The 20,484-nt window shown below is 43.3% G+C and overlaps 1 long non-coding RNA gene across 6 annotated transcripts in view; it reads right to left on the reverse strand.

Annotated features, from left to right (window-relative positions):
* The window catches only part of LOC109490110, a 52,430-nt gene extending 37,466 nt beyond the window's left edge, over positions 1-14,964 (reverse strand). For 2 of the 6 annotated variants that reach the window (XR_004626470.1, XR_004626474.1), the window contains exons 1-2: positions 12,175-14,964; positions 11,374-11,441 (exon numbers count right to left, since the gene is read on the reverse strand). This is a non-coding gene — a long non-coding RNA (uncharacterized LOC109490110). Of the gene's footprint in view, positions 1-11,373 lie in introns of all 6 variants that reach the window. The other 4 variants (XR_004626469.1, XR_004626473.1, XR_004626472.1 and 1 more) reach the window with 3 other exon arrangements.
* Between the last annotated feature and the right edge of the window lie 5,520 nt (positions 14,965-20,484).

Genomic DNA, 20,484 nt, shown 5'->3' on the forward strand with positions numbered 1-20,484 from the left:
GCCTTAGACTCCCAAAAGCCAATTCCATGGCCAGGCTTCTCCTGACACATTCCCTGTAATAGATCCCTTACTACTCTGACCAGGACAGCTTACACATGTACTGTATGCACCCCATCATCAAACCTCTATAATAAACTGTGACAAACATGTAAAAGGCAGGAGAACAACAGCAAATGTGCCTGACTCACTAACCCTACCAAAATTACCTAAGAGGTAGTTTTGGGGTAAAACGGATTATACATAAACTTCCTGAGGATCCCGAGAGACATATGGAAGACTTAGTCTGGACAAAACTTAACATTAAGGACACTCCAGATGTTGGCCTGATCACCAAATCCAGTGAGTTATATCCTGTATTAAAAAGAGCAACTAGGGAGATTAGGAAGAGGGCAGAGTAGGATAACTAACCCTGAGCTTGCCTCAGCCCATGGATTCAACAAGATAACATTCACATCAGTGTAAATAACCCAGAAAACAACCCAAAGGCTAGTAGAGCAAACTCCACAACTAAAGGTAGAGAAGAGGCCACATCTAAGAAGGTAGGAAGGACAAAGACACAGTTTGGGAGTGAAATGGACCGTGACCATCTGCGGTCCAGAGGGAGCTCGGAGAAGGGTAAGAAATAGACTGTCACAACAGGGAGGGGCTGAATTTCATGAGTTCTTACAACCAGCAGGTCTTAAAGCCTGGAATTTTAAAAATCCAAGCACTTGGCTCTGGGAGAGCCCGGAGGGCTTTAGGAAGCTGAGTCCCAACCCTTAAAGAGATAACACGATAAACAGCTGAGATACAGAGTAGAAGCAGTAGTTTGAAAAACGTCTTGGGCATACAGGAGAGGGAGTTATTTATTCATCTCAGAGTGTGTCCTAGAAAGGCAAGAATAGTAGGGAGACTCCTTCAGGAGCAAAGGAGCTGGTAAGCACCATTTCCCTTGCCTACCCCCCAACATAAACACATGGCCACCTGTTGGGAATCAGTACAGTACCCTACACTCACCACCTAACTTGCTTATACCAAGCCCTGCTCCCTGCACTTCCTCAGATCTGCTCTTCCCAGTCACACTTGCCTCAATCTCCATGCTAGGAGTCCCTCCCCTAGAAGACTCATGCAAACCCCACCAACACTTCATCTCTTAACCACAGGTTGTGTAGGGCCTTCTGGCAGCCGCAGGTCTCATTTCACAAGCAGACCAGCACACACCTTGTTAAAATGTACTCCACCCAACCCCGCTGGGGCCAAACACTGCCCACAACAAAAAGCCTCTGAAGATGATTGAAAGAAAAAGTGGCCAGGACGCAACAGCAAGGCATAGAAAACACACATAGGAGATACTCCCTGAAGCATAAGATCCTGGGGAACAGGGGACACTACACTGCAGGGCATTATAAGATCTCTTATTCATAAGGTGATTACCTTCATGAGTGGAAGACATAGCTGACTTTGCTAACACACTAAATCAAAGACACAAAATGAGGAGACAGAGGAATATGTCCCAAATGAAAGAACAGGACAAAACCATAGCAAGAGACCTAAGTGAAATGGATAAAAAAGAAAAAAAGAACCAATCAAAGATAAAGATTAAAAATACACTTAATGGAAAAGCAGGCTAAAAGATGCAGAGAAATGAATTAATGACTTGGAAGACAGAGTAATGGAAATCAATCAAGTTGAGCAAATGGGAGGGGAAAAAATATGAGAGTTGAGAATAGACTTAGGGAATTCAGTGACTCCATCAAGCATAACAACATAGGCATGATAGGGATCCCAGGAGAAGAGAAAGGAAGGGGGTGCAGAAAATTTATTTGAAGAAATAACAGCTGAAAACTTCCCAAATCTGGAGAAGGAAACAGATATCCATATCCAGGAGGTATAGAAATCCTCCAACAAAATCAACCAAAGGAAGTCCATATCAAGACACACAGTAATTAAAATGGCAAAAAGTAGTGATAAACAAAAAAATTTAATAGCAGCAAGAGAAAACAAGACCGTTATATACAAGGGAAAGCCCATAAGGCTATCAAGGGATTTTTCAGCAGAAACTTTGCGGGCCAGAAGGAAGTAGCAGGATATATTCAAAGTGCTAAAAGAGAAAAATCTGCACCCAAAGAATACTCTATCCAGCAAGGCTATCATTTAGAATAGGAGAGAGAAAGAGTTTCTTAGACAAACAAAAACCTAAAGGAATTAATAACCACTAAGCTAGCCCTACAATACTAAAGGAGATTCTTCAAGTGGAAAGGAAAGGTCATAAGTGAGAGTATGAAAACTAGGAATAACAAAAGCAGTATTAATTTTTACCTGTAAAAAAAAATCCATCAAGAGATTTACAGTATAAAAGGATGTAAAATATGTCACCATATACCTAAAACATGGGGGAGAGAGGAGTAAAGAATGGGTTCAAACATAAACAACCATCAACTTAATATACACTGCTATATGCAGAAGATGTGTATGCAGACCTAACTGTAACCACAAATCAAAAGTCAGCAATAGATATGCAAAGAATCAAAAGGGAACCCAAGCATATGACTAAAGAAAACCAGCAAACCATGAAAGAAAGCAAGAGAAACAACAGAGAAAAACTACAAAAACAACCACAAAACAAGAAACAAAATGGCAATAAATACATATCTGTCAACAATTACTTTGAATGTAAATGGACTATATTCCAATCAAAAGACATAGATTGACAGAATGGATTAAAAAAAAAAAGACCCATTTATATTCTGCCTACAAGAGACTCATTTCAGACCTAAGATACATGCAGACTGAAATTGATGAGATGGGAAAACATTTATCATGCAAAAGGATGCCAAAAGAAAGCTGGAGTAGCAATATTATATCAGACAAAAAAGACTATATCTTAAAATTTTATTTCTTTGTCAGGGAGAGAGAGAGAGCACACAAGCAGGGAGAACAGCAGGCAGAGGGAGAAGCAGGCTCCCCACTGAGTGAGGACCCTGGGATCATGACCTGAGCAGAAGGCTGACACTTAACCAACTGAACCACACAGGCATCCCCAAAAAAGACTTAAGAAAAAAGGCTGTAACAAAGGGACAGAGAAGGATACTATATAATCATAAATGGTACAATTCAACAAGATATAACATTTGTAAACATTTATACACACAATATGGGAGCACCCAAATACATAAAGCAGCTAATAACATAAAGCAAGTCAACAATAGTAATACAATAATAGTAGGGGACTTTAGTACCCCACTTATATCAATGGAGAGATCATCCTAACAGAGAAACAAGGAAACAGTGGCTTTGAATGATGCACTGACCAGACGGATTTAACAGATATATTCAGAACATTCCATCCTAAAACAGAATACACATTCTTTTCAAGTGCATATGGAACAATCTCCAGAATACATCACATATTAGGCCATTCAATTCAAATTAGGCCAACAAATTCAAAAAGATCAAAGTCAAACCATGCATCTTTTTTTGACCACAACGCTATGAAACTAGAAATCAACTACAAGAAAAAATCCGGAAAAAACCCCACAAATACATGGAGGTTAAATACTACTAAACAACAAATGGGTCAATAAATAAGTAAATAGAGACAAATAGAATATGAAAACACAATGGTCCAAAATCTTTGGGATGTAGCAAAAGCTATTCTATGACGGAAGTTTATAGCAATAAAGGCCTATCTCAAGAAACAGGAAAAATGTCAAACAACCTAACTTTACACCTAAAGAAGCTAGAAAAAAAGGAACAAAGTCCAAAACTAGCAGAAGGAAGGAAATAATAAGGATTAGAACAGAAATAAATGAAAGAGATTTAAAAAAAAAATAGAACAGATCAAAGAAACCAAAAGCTAGTTTTTTGAAAATATCGACAAAATTTGATACCCTTTTGACCAGACTCAGTAAAAAGAAAGAGAACTAGAGAGAGAGGGAGAGGGGACCCAAATAAATAAAATCAGAAATGAAGGAAGAAAAATAACACCTCAGGAATACAAAAGATTATAAGAGAATGTTATGGAAAATGATATGTTAACAAATTGGACATCCTAGAAGAAACAAATTCCTAGAAACATAACCTCCCTAAACTGAATCAGGAAGAAACAGAACACTTGAGCAGACTGATGACTAGCAATGAAATCAAATCAGTATCCAAAAACTCCCAATAAACAAAATTTCAGGATGAGATGGCTTCACAGGTGAATTCTACCAAACATTGAAAGAAGAGTTAATATCTATTCTTCTCAAACTATTCCAAAAATAGAAAAGGAAGGGAAAGCTTCCAAATTCATTCTAACAGCCAGCATTACCCTAATAACAAAACCAGATAAAGACACTACAAAGTAAACTATAGGCTAATATCTATGATAAACATATATGGAAAATGCTCAAAATATTAGCAAACCAAATCCAACAAACATTTGAAAAAAATCATTCATCACAATCAAGTGAAATTATTCCTGGGATGCAAGATAGTTCAGTATTTGCAAATTGATCAATGTGATATATCATGTTAACAAGAGGAAGGATAAAAACCATATGATCATTTCAATAGATTTAGAGAAATAATTTGACAAAGTACAACATCCATTCATAATAAAAACTCTCAACATATATAATAAAGGCCAAATAATAAAGGCCAGTCTATGAAATCATAAAGGCCAGCTCAAAATAATAAAGGCCATCTATGAAAAACTCACAGCAAACATCATACTCAATGGTGAAACACTGAGTGCTTTTCCTCTAAGATCAAGACCAAGACAAAGATGTCTATTTTCATTGCTTTTATGCAACATAGTCCTGCAAATCCTAGCCATAGCAATCAGACAAGAAAAAGGAATAGAAGGCATCCAAATCAGTAAGGAAAAAGTAAAATATTCACTATTTGCAGATGACATGATACTATACATAGAAAACCCTAAAGACTCCACCTAAAGACTCCACCAAAAATTTACTAGACTCCACCAAAAATTTACTAGACTCCACCAAAAATTTACTAGACTCCACCAAAAATTTACTAGAACTGAAAAATGAATTCAGTAAGGTTGCAGGATACAAAAATCAATGTACAGAAATGTGTCATTTTTATATACTAATAACAAAACAACAGAAAGAAATTAAGAAAGCAATCACATTTACAATTGTGCCAAAAATAATAGAATACCTATGGATAAACTTAACCGAGGAAGTGAAGGACCTGTACTCTGAAAACTGTGAGACAGTGATGAAAGATACTGAAGACAGCACAAACAAGTGGAAAGATATTCCATGCTCATGGACTGGAAGAACAAATATTGTTAAAATGTCCACATTACCCAAAGCAATCTACAGATTTAATGCAATCCCTATCAAAATACCAACAGCATTTTTCACAGAACTAGAACAATCTTAATATTTTTATAGAACCACAAAAAACCCCAAACAGCAAAAGTAATTTAAAAAAAAAGCAAAATTGGAGGCATCACAATTCCAGATTTCAAATTATATTACAAAGCTATAGTAATAAAACAGCATTTTACTGGCATAAAAATAGATCAAGGGAACAAAATAGAAAACCCAGAAATAAATCCACATTTATACGATCAATTAATCTTTGATAAAAGAGGCAAGGATATGCAATGGAAAAAAGTCAGCCTCTTCAATAAATGGTGTTTGGAAAACTGGACAGCTACATGCAAAAGAATGAAACTGGACCACTTTCTTACAGCATACACAAAAATAACCTACATGTGAGACCTGAAACCATAAAGACGGTAGTAGTTTCTTTGACATAGGCCATAGCAACATCTTTCTAGATATGTCTCCTGAGGTAAGGGAAACAAAAACAAATATAAACTACTGTGACTACGTTAAAATAAGAAGATTCTGCACAGCAAAAGAACCAATCAACAAAACTAAAAGACACCCTCCTGAATGGGAGAAGATATTTGCAAATGACATATCTGATAAAGGGTTAGTATCCAAAATATAGAAAGAACTTGTACAACTCAACACCCTAAAAACAAATAATCCAATTTCAAAATGGGCAGAAGACATGAACAAACATTTCTCTAAAGAAGACAGCCAGATGGCCAACACATGAAAAGATCCTCAACATCACTCATCATCAGGGAAAGGCAAATCAAAACTACAATGAGATATCATTTTACACCTGTGAGAATGAATAAAAATCAGAAACACAAGAATCAGCAAGTGTTCAAGAGAATGCAGAGAAATAGGAACCCTTGTGCACTGTTGGTGGGAATGCAAACTGGGGCAGCCACTGTGGAAAACAGTATGGAGGTTCCTCAAAAAGTTAAAAATGGAACTATCCTATGATCCAGTAATCACACTACGATGTACGCCCAAAATACAAAAACTAATTCAAAAGGATACATACACCCCATTGTTTATTGAAGCATTATTTACAATAGCCGAATTATGGAAGCAACTCATCCAAGCATCCATCAAGAGATGAACCAATAAAAAAGTGGTATGTATACAGAATGGATTATCCAGTCATAAAAAAATGAAATCTTGCCATTTGCAACAGGGATGGAGCTACAGAGTATATTGCTAAACAGACTAAGCCAGTCAGAGAAAGACAAGCACTGTATGATTTCACTCATGTGTGGAATTTAAGAAACAAAACAGAGGCACAAAAGAAAAAGAGACAAACCAAGAAACAGGCTCTTAACTACAGAGAACAAACTGATGGTTACCTTAGGGGAGGAGGTGGGGGATGGGTGAAATGGGTAATGGAGCACCGAGTAATGTATGGAAGTGTTGAATCACTTTATTGTATACCTGCAACTAATATAACACTGTATGCTAACTGTACTGGAATTAAAATAAAAAACATTAAAAATCCACCAGGAGAGCTTGAGATATCTGGATTAGTTGTGATGGTATCACAAACATAAAATCAGATCAGGGGACACATTTCACATGAAAACCAATACATGAATGGGCTAAGAAACAAGGCATAATGTGGAATTTCTAATTACCATACAACCCAACTGCCTCTGGATCAGTTCAAAAGTGTATGAAAGTTTGGACTAAAATGATGCAGAAGGCAGCAAGATCTCTAAACCATAAATACAGAAAGGTGGGAAAACTTATTGAGTTAATATTGCAGACATCCATGGAGATAGGAATTAGCACTAACAACACTGCAGAATCAAAATTAATCTAATTTAAAAACATAATCATATGGAGTACTGCAGAAATTATAGCATCTGCCCCGCAAACACACACAAAGTCTACTGGTTGACCAAAGAAGAAAGAATATTACACCAAACTAAGGAAAATAACAAAGCCTCTATAAAAATTTCAGGCATGGAGAACACCATGTTTTACTGTATCAACACTAGCCTACCATGATGCAGGATGATTAAGCTCAGGGCAATATTGGCAATAATTATGGCCCAATATTGACATAAACTATAAATCTCCTTGAGTGGCAAGAAAAATAGCTACAAAGAATTGTAAATTTATAGGACACGATCTTAATTTTGTAGGCATGAGTCATCTGCTATGATTAACCCCATAAATTTTACTATGTGGGTCAGTGCAGCATGCTACCTACTGGCCATACTATTTTGCTTACTGCTCACTATTGGATACCATACTCACTGCAGCTTTGGATACTTTCCTGACATCTCCAGCAATGGTGGCCATGCCCTCAGTACAAAATTGAATGCCGCATTCTGCTCCGGAGACTACCCCAGAGTCTGTGACATCGCTTTCTCCTCCACAGATTACCACCCCACTCACACCTTATGGCAAATGAGGACTCAACGTCACCAGCATGACCAAATCAACCTTTCCACACTTCCCCTTTGCTACAAAGCACCATGTACTCACTGTGAAACCTTCAATCAATGGAGAAACTAAATACCCAGGGAAATTGATTAGAAAAAAAAAAAAAACCCAGCGGAAACTTCCACTTCAATCTCCACTAGAATCAATGAGGATCCCAAACAACATCCCCTATTAGAAGCTGACTTGAAGGAGAAAGATTGGCCTGAACCACTGTCTCCTGGTATCATAAACCACTGTATGTAGGGGCCCCCTGGGTGACTCAGTTGGTTAAAAATCTACCTTTGGCTCAGGACACTATCCCAGGACCCTGGGATCAAGCCCCACATTTTCTCTTAGGCTTCTTGCTCCGTGGGGAGTCTGCCTCCTCCCTGTGTTTGTGCTTTCTCTCTCGCTCTTAAATAAATAGATAAAATCTTAAAAAAAAAAAAAAAAAGAAAGAAAGAAAGAAAAGAAAACCCAGCTCACAATGTATATACCAAGGCAACCAGGTACTGACTTGTAGTTTTTATCTTACTAAATTGAGTGTAGCACTGGACACATGCCAGAGATTCTGAAAATACATCAATTTAATTCCTTGCTTACTTTGTGTAGTAACACTTTATTTTATAAAAGCAACTGCTGAATACCTAGAATAGGCAATTATACTTGTAAATATAAATTAGCCAAAAAATTGATCATTTACTATACTTTCAACTTATACTGTTTAATCCATAGTCACCTATTAGAAAACAAAGAATGCATTCATGTACACTATGTCCAGACTTTAGAAGAACAGAGACCACCTTGTAAGGTCTACAGAGGACACATAGGGAACAGCATATAACATATCATTATCCTTGGTGGTACACATCAGGCTTCGCTCTCACACCACAATTTCTACTCCAAGAATATGGGAACTTACATTAAGAAAACCTCTCATGATCATAATGGAAGCTGTACTAGTGCCTACACTTTGCAATGTACAGAACTTTCAACTGAGATATAGATCCCCAAGTTGTGCTCAGTTTTATCGATCGTTGTTTATGCCCAATTTACAAACTATGCCATAAACAGATTTGCTAAGGAAGGAAAAACCCCCCAGTTCTTTGCTGGACCAGTAAGAGGCTTAGGTGAAAGAACAATGGCAGCTACTTTTCTCAGTTCCAAATTGATCAAATCACATTAAGCTTTAATGTTTTTGAAATCAAGCAATCCCAATTTAACACACATTAATGGCAGCTTTGTCATCCGTGGGTATATAGATGGATAAAATTAGCAACAGATTACAAAACACAAATGAATTTCACACAGAAGGAAATAGAGCAATAAGAATGTGACAGAAAGCAGTTTGAGAAAATGCTAAAATTAACAAAATACTAAAAATGACATAAAAGACGTTTCTCTATATGTACATCGTCAATTTCTGGAGTTAAGATGGATTGTTATTTAGAAGACTCTTGGAATAGCTATAATCTTGAGGCAACACTGGTCATCTCATATAACAGAGAACCCAACCAGAAGTAGATACCAGGTATCCCAATGTCTGATTTCTTGGGCAACTGTGAAATTCGAATATTGGCACATAAGGGGGGAAAATGACACTGGATTACCTCACTTTCGTGGTTCTCCATTGTCAAAAAGGAGAGTGGTGCCTCCAAGCCACAGAAAGCCTTTCCATGATTTAAAAAAAATTTTTTTTGTTTTTTTTTTTTTGTTTTTTTTTAAGACTTATTTATTTATTTTAGAGAGAAAACATGAGCAGGGTTTGGGGCAGAGGGAGAGAGAGAATCCTCAGACTGACTCCCTGCTAAGCGTGGAGCTTGACACCGGGCTCGATCTCAGGCCTCTGAGATCATGATCTGAGCCAAAAATCAAGAGTCAGCTGCTTAAGTGACTGAGTCACGCTGGTGCCCTGAAGGAAAGCATGTTCTTAAGGAAGTATTGGCGGAATGGAACACAAATACCTTTATGACTGCTAGACCTTGGATAAACCAATTATGCAAGGCCCTATGACTATGGCCTTGATGCCTTCTCAACCAGTTACAAATGAAAAATTGGACCAGGATACTATGCTTTAAGCCAGTCCTCACCCTAACCTGTTGGAGTCAAGGGGAAAATAAGGAACACAACACGATGGGATGTGTAAAAATAGAACAGGCAATAAATATGACAACAGAAGCAAAAAGATATTATTTGAGGTCAACAGATGATAAAAAACCTACTAAAATAACTAGAAATATTTCACATCGAACCTCCTAAAATTAATCCAACAAATTATATTGTTATGTTATTGGCTTGTGAAGTTCACAACAGTGAACCAATGTTCAATGCATCGTTGGCAAAGACAAGTCAGTCTTTGAGCATTATGTGTTTTCCACAGCAAACCCGCTATGAGGTGGAATATGCCCTTTGTGTAGGTTAGGTTTGGCATGAGGCAGATGGCAGGTACCCCAACAGCTTGCCCTGGTACCCCAACAGCTTGCCCTGTGACAAGGCCTCACTTGGCACTGGCCTGTTTCAGCTTCCCGGCTCCCCCGACAGCTCTGCCCAGTGCTAGCAGTCTGCGCTCTGTCCGCCGCCCTGGGCAGCGGGCCACATCCACAGCCACCTGCATTACCTCAAGAGGAGAGGGAGCCCACCCTTTCACAATCACCCTGAAGTTGTGGCTGAGATAGCCAAGGGAGTCCTCACATGTCCTTACTGTTGGCTGGCGTCCCAGGCCTCTGCGACAGCCATGACTCCCAGGTGTCTCTTATGGGAGGGTACCTCAGCAGCCGCCCCATCTAGCCCCAGGAAGGCAGGCCAGACTCCCCCAGCTCTGCCTTCAGGGGAAGCACACACACTTGGGCAGACCAGGGTTTGGTATTAGGCAGGCTCCAGGAACTTCCAAAAGCCCCCTCCTGTGGCCCGGCCTGGCCCAACACCACCCTGTTCCAGGTCCTGGCCACCCTGAACTGTACCTCCCCGTCATGCACACTCTGTGCCTTGTCAGCCAGTCCTGGGCGGCTGGGGCACTCCCGTCCTGTGGAACTCCGTATACACCAACACCTTCTGAACCGCCTCAGGGTAGAGAGAACCCTCCCACCAAAAATATTTCGGAGGCCGCAGCAGTAATTCCCCATTTGGCCTGGATGCCTGATGAGGTCCAGAACAGCCTCAGCAATCGAGGCTCCCCAGGGTCTGTTCCTGAAGGACACCCTAGCTAGTCCTCCCAGCCCTGCCCCAGCAGCACAGTCCAGATCCCCCCAGTTTGACATTCTGGAGGAATATGTGCATTTGTGTATGTAGGCGTTTGGAATGGGGCACCTTCTTTGTACCTCCAACAGCCCCCTTGCATCACCCAGCTGCTCCAAACACTTGCCCCGTTCCGGGTGCCTGCCTACCCTGACCAAGCCTACCCTGACCCAACCAGCTAGCCTTGCGCCGCCAGGGCCTCCAGCGGTGAGGAGCTGGGGCCACCCTCAACCACTTGCTCCGATGTCAGGCTCGAAGCATCATCAAATACAGAGAGGGAAGGTAGTAGCAGTCAGAGAGATTTTCCTGGTTTGTAGTTTGAAGGTCTCTGCTGATCTTTTTGAATGGCCCATAGAGCAAAAGGCATGAAAATTACCTTGATGTGATCCATTGTGCTGATTTTCCTGAAGGTGACATCAAGTCATTCATATACAGTTTGCAGGGCTTCAAGGAAAAAAAAAACAGTCTGTTTTAATTCTCATTTATTCTAAGTCAAAAGGATGGGAGAAAATTGGAAACGTTGGTTAGAGAGTTGTAGTCAGTCATCAGAAGAATTCAGAATCTAGTCTAGTTTACAGGTAGAAAACAAAACCTCAAAGACAATCAACAGAAGTAGAATCTGATATCCACAAAAGTGTTATTGAAACATTTTTCTCTCTCAAGTCCCCCTCATTTTCAAACTTAGCCAAACTAAGACTAACTTGTCTGTAAGTTTACTTTTAATAAATCTGACCTGGTGCTTTACGTAAAGGCAGCAAGTACAGTGACTGATCGTATAGGGTCTTCTAAATCTGACTTCTTGGAACTTTTCTTTTCTCTTTAGACAGTCAGAGGGGGAGGGCAGAAGGCGAGGGAGAGAATCTTATGCATGTCCCATCCCCAGCGCAGAGCCCAACAAAGAGCTTGATCTCATGACCCTGAGATAGTGACCTGAGCCAAAATCAAGAGTGGGATCCTTACCGGACAGAGCCACCCAGGTGCCCCTGCTGCAACTTTTCATAAGGAATCTTCGAATTGAACTTTTAATAGCTTCTTGAGGCTAAGAAGCCTGGAGAAACACTTACCATCAGACTGTGTCTGCAATACCTAGAAGTTTGGGTTACCTCCTCTTTTCTTGAGGTCCCCAAGATATCCTGGGGTTCTAGTACCGGCAATGAAGTTGATCTTCCTTACTTACCTGATAAGCAAAGTGTCAGGCTGATATTTCCAAGGGGCTTTACTGGCTCCGTAAAGTCAACCTCAGTTCCTTAAAGCTGTCTGGTCCTATCTGAGTCTATGCATGCTTCCCTCACATATGACATTCCAGTCAAAGCCTTCGTAATATAACCAGTGGTTCCAACTGCATCCTGTTACCAGAACAGATTCTTATTGAATTGATGCAAATAAATATACTGCCATGAAAATTATAAGAAGACCCACTGAGAGTTTCCACATTCTGAGGAGATCCGGTAGGGAAAAAGAACACAAAGGTTTCAATTCTGCTTACAGAAGTAGAATTTACTGAAATGCTATAAATCAATTAGCTTAAGAGAAAAAAAGTTTCCTTAAATCTGGATATAAAACATTTTTAAAAGTCAATGTTTCTAACCAAAAGTCATAATTATATTATTTCTCTTCCTCAGTTTATTCACTCACGTGTAATTCTTCTTGTTTTGCTTGAATCCAGTTTTTCCATTAATTCTGGAGTTTTTAAAGATCTTAAAGTTCTTAGAAACCTATATTCTAGAGTCCTTTTCATGAATTTCCTTGAAGATGAAGCATATTTGTAGTAACACTTTTACAAAAGCATCTGAATAAAAGTATAAAGCTGTCTGTAAATGATAAAAGAGTTAAAAATGGCAATGGTTAAAAATTTGATTAGAGTTCACACAATGCAATCAAGAAGGAAATTTGGTTATTTCTGTGACACACAGCCATTCAAGATATTAAGCAGAATTATAAGAGATAACACAATTACATATAAAATCTAAGCAACTTCATACAATTTCTGGATTATTTTAATACTTTAGAGTTGCAAGACAAAGACAGCTGTTTTTAATTTCCACAAAGTAGTGGATTACAACCTGAATAGCAAGGGACTCACCTGCCTTTGTAAATCAAACTTGCTTCTTTGTATCAGGGAGATATATAACTAAAATGGGAATCAATATTTATGCCTTTGAAAAGTCTGTACAAAGCTTTTTTTTTTTTTTTTTTAAACACAAAGCCTCTTTCTGAGTACACAATTTAACCTCGGCTTCTATTAGTCCCTGAACATTGACCTCCTGCTGACCACTTGTACGAGGGCCTAGGAAACATTGTGGTCATCAGTTTTATCTGTGTGGGTGCGGGGGGTGCCGGGGGGTGCGGGGGTGTTGTGGATGGCCACTGATCTTCCTAATTCCTCTCTAAATTTGGTAGGAACTTCTGAAAGTGGAAGTAAAAGGACTTTTACAGTGTAAAGGATCTGCTGCTATCCAGAGGACATAAAATTTGTTGTGTGGGTGGTGGGGGTGGGAGTGTCCAGGATACATCTGCAAAGGACACTGCATAGAAATGCCTGACGCTGGCAGGGCCCAATTACGAAGCCCTGGAAAGTCAGAGCAAAGCAAGCCTTACTGTCAGTCTTGGGTGCTTTTGTTAAATTTATTTCCTGGCTTTCGGCATTTACATGAGTAACCTGTGTACTTTGAACCTGTGATTAGGCTGTGGGGCTCTGTGTAAATCTCGTAGGGAAAAGGGAAATTAAAACAGGCAGATGGGGCTGGATTTCAAGGAGGAGGATTTACATTGGATGTGGACAATAATTTTTATCTTAAGTCAAATTACTGTCCTTTCACCTTGACAAGGGAACTTCAAAGGCTAGCCATTATCCTAATAGAATTGAGGATGCTCTGTAAATAATATTTTTCTTTCAAATATAGCCAATTTAAAGGATTCATCATCTGGCCACAATGACTAGAACCTTAATCATCTCAATCGTGACTCAAACCCATAAGCCTTTTTATGGGAAGACCCAAAGGCCTAAGACAGCAAAAGCCTTCACTGCACAAGAAGTAAAGATGGTATAGAGACCCACAATTCTGTGACATGGGGAAGACACTATTCTAAGGAGACTTCTCCAGCAATAACAAAGGTTAAGATGACAAAGGTCCCTTATGGGCTGGGACCTCTTATAACAAATTCCCTTGAGAGTTGGCATGGGCAGACAATGCTTATAATAGTCTCAGAACCCCACTAGACTTGATGGGACACCAAGAGGCACTCTTGTAATTGCATCTTTTGGATGGTGGAGGCCAGAGAGAATATTCTCACTAGCTACAAACCAAAGCTCTTAGGACATAAAACAAGACAAAAGGAAAAACCTCCTCTAGCTTTTACACAGAGGCCCCACAGTAAAGGTTGTCTAAAGAGACGCAGCTATGATGGTAATTGTGAACCCACCAGTCTGTGAGGCCTACTCAAACAGCAGGCTGATTGGACCTATGCCTGTGTTCTTTTCTACAGTAATTCTTTTTTTTTTTACGACAAATGACACAAAAGACAAGGACAAAGAAAAACCGGCCATCTCTGGATGGAAATGGATCTCTCAAGCCAAGAGAATTCTACCAACATCACCAGAGTCCTTAAGGCCAAGGAACTAGTTCCACAAATATTTTCTCTGCTAACCTGAATTTAGCCCGTGCAGGCTGAGCCCCAGTACGTGATGTGGTGATGAGGATTCTTACCTTCTGCCAGCTTCTGTCAGATGTCCCATCGTCTCTCAGCTGCAGCAGCGTCCAGCCAGTGAGTGTTTATCCCGCTGACTCTGCCAGCTGTTGCTGAGGAAAAATTATGCTCCCCCCTTCAAGAGTCTTCCCTGTGATCTAAGAATTAAATTGACAAGACACATGGGGCACCTGGGTGGCTCAGTCCGTTAAGTGTCTTCCTTCAGCTCAGGGCACGATCCTGGGGTCCTGGGATTGAACGCTGGATCGGGCTCTCTGCTCACCAGAGAGTCTGCTTCTCTCTCTCCCTCTGCTGCTCTCCCTGCTTGTACTCTCTCTCTGTCAAATAAATAAATAAAATATAAAAAAAATTAAACCGACAAGACACAGATTAACAGGAGAAAAACAAAGTCTAATTCCATGCACAGAGAAGCCTGATATTAACACTGAGATCCAAGGAAACCACCGAGGCAGGCAGCCTCAAGGCTTTTTTAGACCTAGAAACAGTGTATCTGTGATGAATTGATAGTACAAAGAAAACTCATATTTGCAAGCTTCAATTTTAAAGAAATTCTATCAGAATTTGAGCTGGGGTAGTAAAATTAGTAAAAGTAACAAGGTGCCTACACAGCCTTCTTAGCTCTGAATTCCTTATCTGCCGATTAAAATTTATCTTACATCCTGGAACAGGGAGGATACCTTTCACCTGAGAGATTTATTTCCTACTTTCTAGAGACAAAAGGGTCAGAGCGTTATTCTTGCACTGGCTGTGACTTTAATCCAAAATACTACGCTGAAGTGGCACATTTGGGGGCAGCCTGCCTTTTGCCCCCACGTGCATATTTGTGTTAGATTAGGGCTTGGAATTAAACAGATGACTTGGACCTACTGTGGCGCACACCACTGACCTGGCCTCTCCCAACACTTGCCCCATTCCGTCCCTGGCTACTCTGACCTGCCTATCCCACCCACCCAGTCCCCACCTTGACAGCTGGCCTTGGGCGGCAGGTGGCAGTCCAGGCTCCAGTGTTCCAGGAGGACCCCAACCACCGGAATGGGTGGGAGGAGAATGCTCTGGGAAACTTTTTATGAGGCCGCAGATTTAAATTGGCAACAGTCAGTCCCCATTTGGATTAGCTGCCAGCAATCAAGGCTCCCAGGTATCCGTAATGGGAGGGTTCCTAGACCATCCTGCCTTACCTGCCCTGGCAAGGCAGTCTAAATACCTCCTCTCTGCCCCCAGGGCGAATATGCACATTTGTGTAGATTAGTGCTTAGAGTTAGACAGATGCCTTGGACACCCAACAATGTACTCCCATGATCCAGCGTCTGCACAGATTCCTGTTGCAGATTCCTGCCTACCCTGACCTGAGCAGCTTGAGAATGTGCGGTACACTCACTCCCCGTCAGCCCGCTGAGGGCAGCCAGGGCCCTCCAGGCCAGCAGAGCTAGGGGGAGTCAGAACGACCTGCATCACCACCAGGGCAGAGGATGCCCCCCCTCCCCAAAATCTGAGATGGCAGCTTTAAACTTGTGACAGTCCCCATTTGGACTGCTACTTGATGGGGGTCCTAAGCTTACCAGGCATGCAGGTGTCCAAGGGTCTCATATTGGAGGAGACCCTGCCCAGGGGGTCCAGCCCCACCTTGGCAAGGAAGTCCACTCTCCTTCAGCTGGCCATAGGCTACAGAGCTGCAGTCCAGGCCCCTCAAGCTCTAGAAAAATCCCAGGCACCCGCATGGCCTCATGGTGGATGGAGTTCACACCAGGAAAATCTTTCTGAGGTAGATTTAAACAGGTGACAGTCAGTCCCCATTTGGTCTGCCTCCCTGATGGGGTCCCAGGGTTCTCCAGCCATCAAGGCTCCCAGATAGCTCTTCCTGAGGGTACCCTAATCATCCTATGTAGACCCACCCTGGCAAGGTAGGCCAGATTCCTCCAGTCCCACCCTCAGGGGAAATATGCACATTTGTGAAAATTAGCACTTGGAATTAGACGCAAGTACTGCCAGTAGCCTGCTCCTGTGACCTGGCCTCTCCCTACCGCTCCGACGACCTGTGCCACCCACATATGCACGGTCTGCACTCTGTCAGCTGGTCTTAGGCTGCTGAAACTTCTAGGTCTGTTGGGTTGAGGCTGTTCTCCAAAACCTGCATAGCCTCCAGGGTGGCAAGTGCCCACTCCTTATAAATCTTTCCAAGGCTGCAGCTTTAATCTGATGACAGTCTCATTGGGCTGAATGCCTGATTGGTCCCTGGCTTCTCCATCCCTTTAAGGGTTCCAGGCATCTGTTATTAGAAGGTACTCTGACCATCCCTCTGTACCCAGCCCTGGCAAGTCAGCTCAGGTCCTTCAGTTCTGTCTTCAGGGGGAATATGCACCTTTGTGTAGGTTAAGGCTTGGAATTCGGCAGATGCCCAGTACTCCCGATAGCCCCCTCCTATGAACCAGCCTTGCCCTCCATTGTCAGCCTGCTGAGGCTGTGCATGCTCAAATCACACCCTACAGGCTGCAAGGGGCACTCCAGGCTATGGAGCTCTGCAGAACCCCGAGCCCCAGAATGAATGGCCTCTGGATGTTGAAAGCCCACAATCTGATCATATTTCTAGCGCTCCATTTTAAACTGGGGACTGTTAGTCCCCATTTGGATGGCTGCCTGAGAGTAACTTCCCCAGTAATCAGGGCTCTCCGGTGTTTCTTATTGGAGGGTACCTAGACCATCCTGGCCCAGGCCCACCCTGGCAAGGCAATCCAGATTTCTCCAGTTCTGCTCTCAGGCAGAATATATGCATTTGTGTAAGCTAAGGTTAGAATGAGGTAGGTGACTTGGAATCCCAACAAACCACTCCCGTGTTTCCCCAGAAACTTGCCTGTTCCAGGTCCCTGGCTCCCCAAATCTGCTGTTTGCACATGGGCAGTACACACCCTGTCAGCCTGATGCAGGCATCCTGGGTCCTCCCGGCTGGCAGAGCTTGGGACGGTCCCCAAACCTGTATAGTGCCCAAGGTGGAGGAGCCCACCTCCCAGAAATCTTTGTGAAACAGCAGCTTTAAACTATCAACAGTCAGGACCCTTTTGGCCTGGCTGCCTGGGAGGGGGTCTTAGGCTTACCAGTACTCGAGGCTTAAAGCATCTCTTACTAGAGGATACCACGGCAGCACTCCAGGCCCCGTCTTGGCAAGGCAGTCCCGACTCCGCCAGCTCTACCTTCGGGTGGAATCTGCGTGCCCATTTGTGTAGGTTAGGCTTGGAATTAGGCTCATCCTTGCACCCCAGCCGCTCAATCTTGTGACCTGGCCTCTCCAGGCACTTGCCTAATTGTTGGCTCCTGGCTACCCTGACCAGCAAAGCTTGCACATGCGTAGTAGGCACCTCGTCAGCCTACCAAGGGCAGCTGGTGCCCTCCAGGCCAGGGCAGCTGGTTGGTCTGAACCGCCTGCACAGCATCCCAGGCAAAGAAATCCCGCCCCTGTAATTCTCTCTAAGGCAGAGGCATTAAACCGTCCTCATTTGGACCAGCTGTCGGTGGGGACCCTGGTCACTCCAGCAATCACGGCTCTCAGGTGCCTCTTACTAGAACAGCTCCTGCCCAGGCAGCCTGATCCCACCCTGGCACGGCAGCCCAGATGCCTCCAGCCCGGGCTTCAGGGGAAATACGCACACTTACCCCCAGTAGCCTGCTCCTGTGATCCGGCCTCTCCCTCCAGCTGCCCTGGTTTATGTCCTTGGCTCTCCCGACCTGAGCCATGGGTACATGGGTACATGAGCAGTCTGCACTGTATCAGCTGGCCTTTGGCTGCCCAGGCCCTCCAGGTCTGTTGGGCTCAAGTGGTTCTCTAAAACCTTCAGAGGCTCCAGGGTGGAGAGTGCCCAGTCCTCGTAAATCTCCTGAGGCTGCAGCTTTAACTGGTATGGAGTGGATTGCCTGATGCGATCCTAGGCTTCTCCGGTCATCGAGACTCCCAGGTGTCTCTTGTTGGAGGGTACTCCAACCATCCTGCGCTGACCCACCTTAGCAGGTCAGTCTAGATCCCTCCAGCTCTGCCCTCAGGTGGAATACGAGCATTTGTGTAGGTGAATACTTTGAATTAGGCAGATGGCAGCTACTCCCAGGGCTCTGCCCTGCGAAAGGGCCTTGTGGAACATTGGCCTGTTCCAGGACCTGGCTACCCCGGTCAGGGCTACCCTGACCACGCTGACCACGTGTGTGCACTTTGCACACTGTTAGTGTTTCTTGGATTGCAGGGGTACTCCAGGTGCATGGAGTTCTGGTAGGATACCAACCACCTACATGGTCTCAGGGTGTAGAAAGCCCACCAGCTGAAAGTATTTCTGAGTTTCATTTTAAATTGAGGACTCTCAGTCCCCATTTGGGTGGGACATCTTGTGGGTCCTGACCATCTTGTGGGTCCCCACTCTGGTAAGGCGGTCCAGATTCCTTCAGTTCTACCCTCAGCTGAACAGGCAGATTTGTGTATGTTAGAGCTTGGAATTAGGCGGAAGCATTGTACTCCAACAGGCTGACTCTGTGATTTGGCTTCTTCATACATGTGCCCCTGGCTACCTTTAACTGTGTGGCCCATGCATGTGCAATGTGCACCTATCTGCCTGCCCAGGCATCCAGTGCTCTCCAGGCCTAGGATTTCACACCAGTCCCCAACTACCTGCTTAACATTTTGGGTGTATATAGCTTGCCCAAAAGTCTTCCTGAGGAAGCAGCTTTAAACCATCTACAGCCAGCCCACATGGCCTGGCTGCCTGATGGCGACTGAGGCCTCTGCATTAATCAAGACTGGTGTCTCTTACTGAAGAATACGTTGGGAGGTCAGAGTAGCCAGGAACCTGGAAAAAGTCAATGTCAAGTGAGGCCCAGACACAGGAGGGGACTATTGGAGGTGACTGATCTCCCTAATTCCAAGCCTTCTGAGACACAAATGCACATATTCATCCGAAGGGAGAGCTGACTGAATCTGGACTGCTCTGCAAAGTCTTTATGGGTTTGGCTGACCAAGGTATCCTCCAAAAGGAGACACGTGGGAGCCTGACTGCAGCAGAAGTCTAGGACCTCAGCTGGCAAGCAGTCCACAGGGAGACTGAGAGTCTCCCACTTCAGTGGACACCTTAGAGCAATTTAGTGGGGTGGAGAGTGGGCTCCCTCCACTTTTTGCAGTGCAGGTGGTTAGGGGTGGGCTCTAGCTCCACAGGCCTGGAGGGGTACACGTGCTATGCGTGTACCACACTCATAGATCCTGGTGGCCAGGGTCCTGGAAAAGGGTAAGTGTTGGGAGAGGCTGAGTCACAGGAGTGGGTTCTTGGGGGTACAAAACATTAGCCTAATTGCAAGGCTTACCTACCATCATGTAATATTCTTCCTGTCCAAGGCAGAGCTGGAAGTTTTTCAACTTCCTTGCCAGGAAGTGGCCAGGCTACCAGGACAGGGTATCCTCCATTAGGAAGCATCTGGGAGTACTCATCTCTAGTGGGATAGGGAAGCAAGTCCACATAAACACTGTTAGTCATTTTCAGTTGCCAACTCGGAGCAATTTTCAGGAGGTGGGCTCCTACCATGCCAGAGGGTATGCAGGTAGTTGGGGACTGGCCAGGGTTCCATGGGCTCCAGTGCCAGGTCTCCCCAACGCCTGCTTATAAGTGCAAAAAAAGTGAACATGCACAGGAGGACATAGGCCAGGGTAGCCAAGGACCCAAACGGGGCAAGCATCTGGAGAGGCCAGGTCACTGGAGCAGGCTCTGGGGCTTCCAAGCTATGTTCTACACAAATGTGCATATTGCCACTGCTGGAA

Source organism: Ailuropoda melanoleuca, chromosome 1, assembly GCF_002007445.2.
Source record: "Ailuropoda melanoleuca isolate Jingjing chromosome 1, ASM200744v2, whole genome shotgun sequence".
Lineage (NCBI taxonomy): Eukaryota > Metazoa > Chordata > Mammalia > Carnivora > Ursidae > Ailuropoda > Ailuropoda melanoleuca.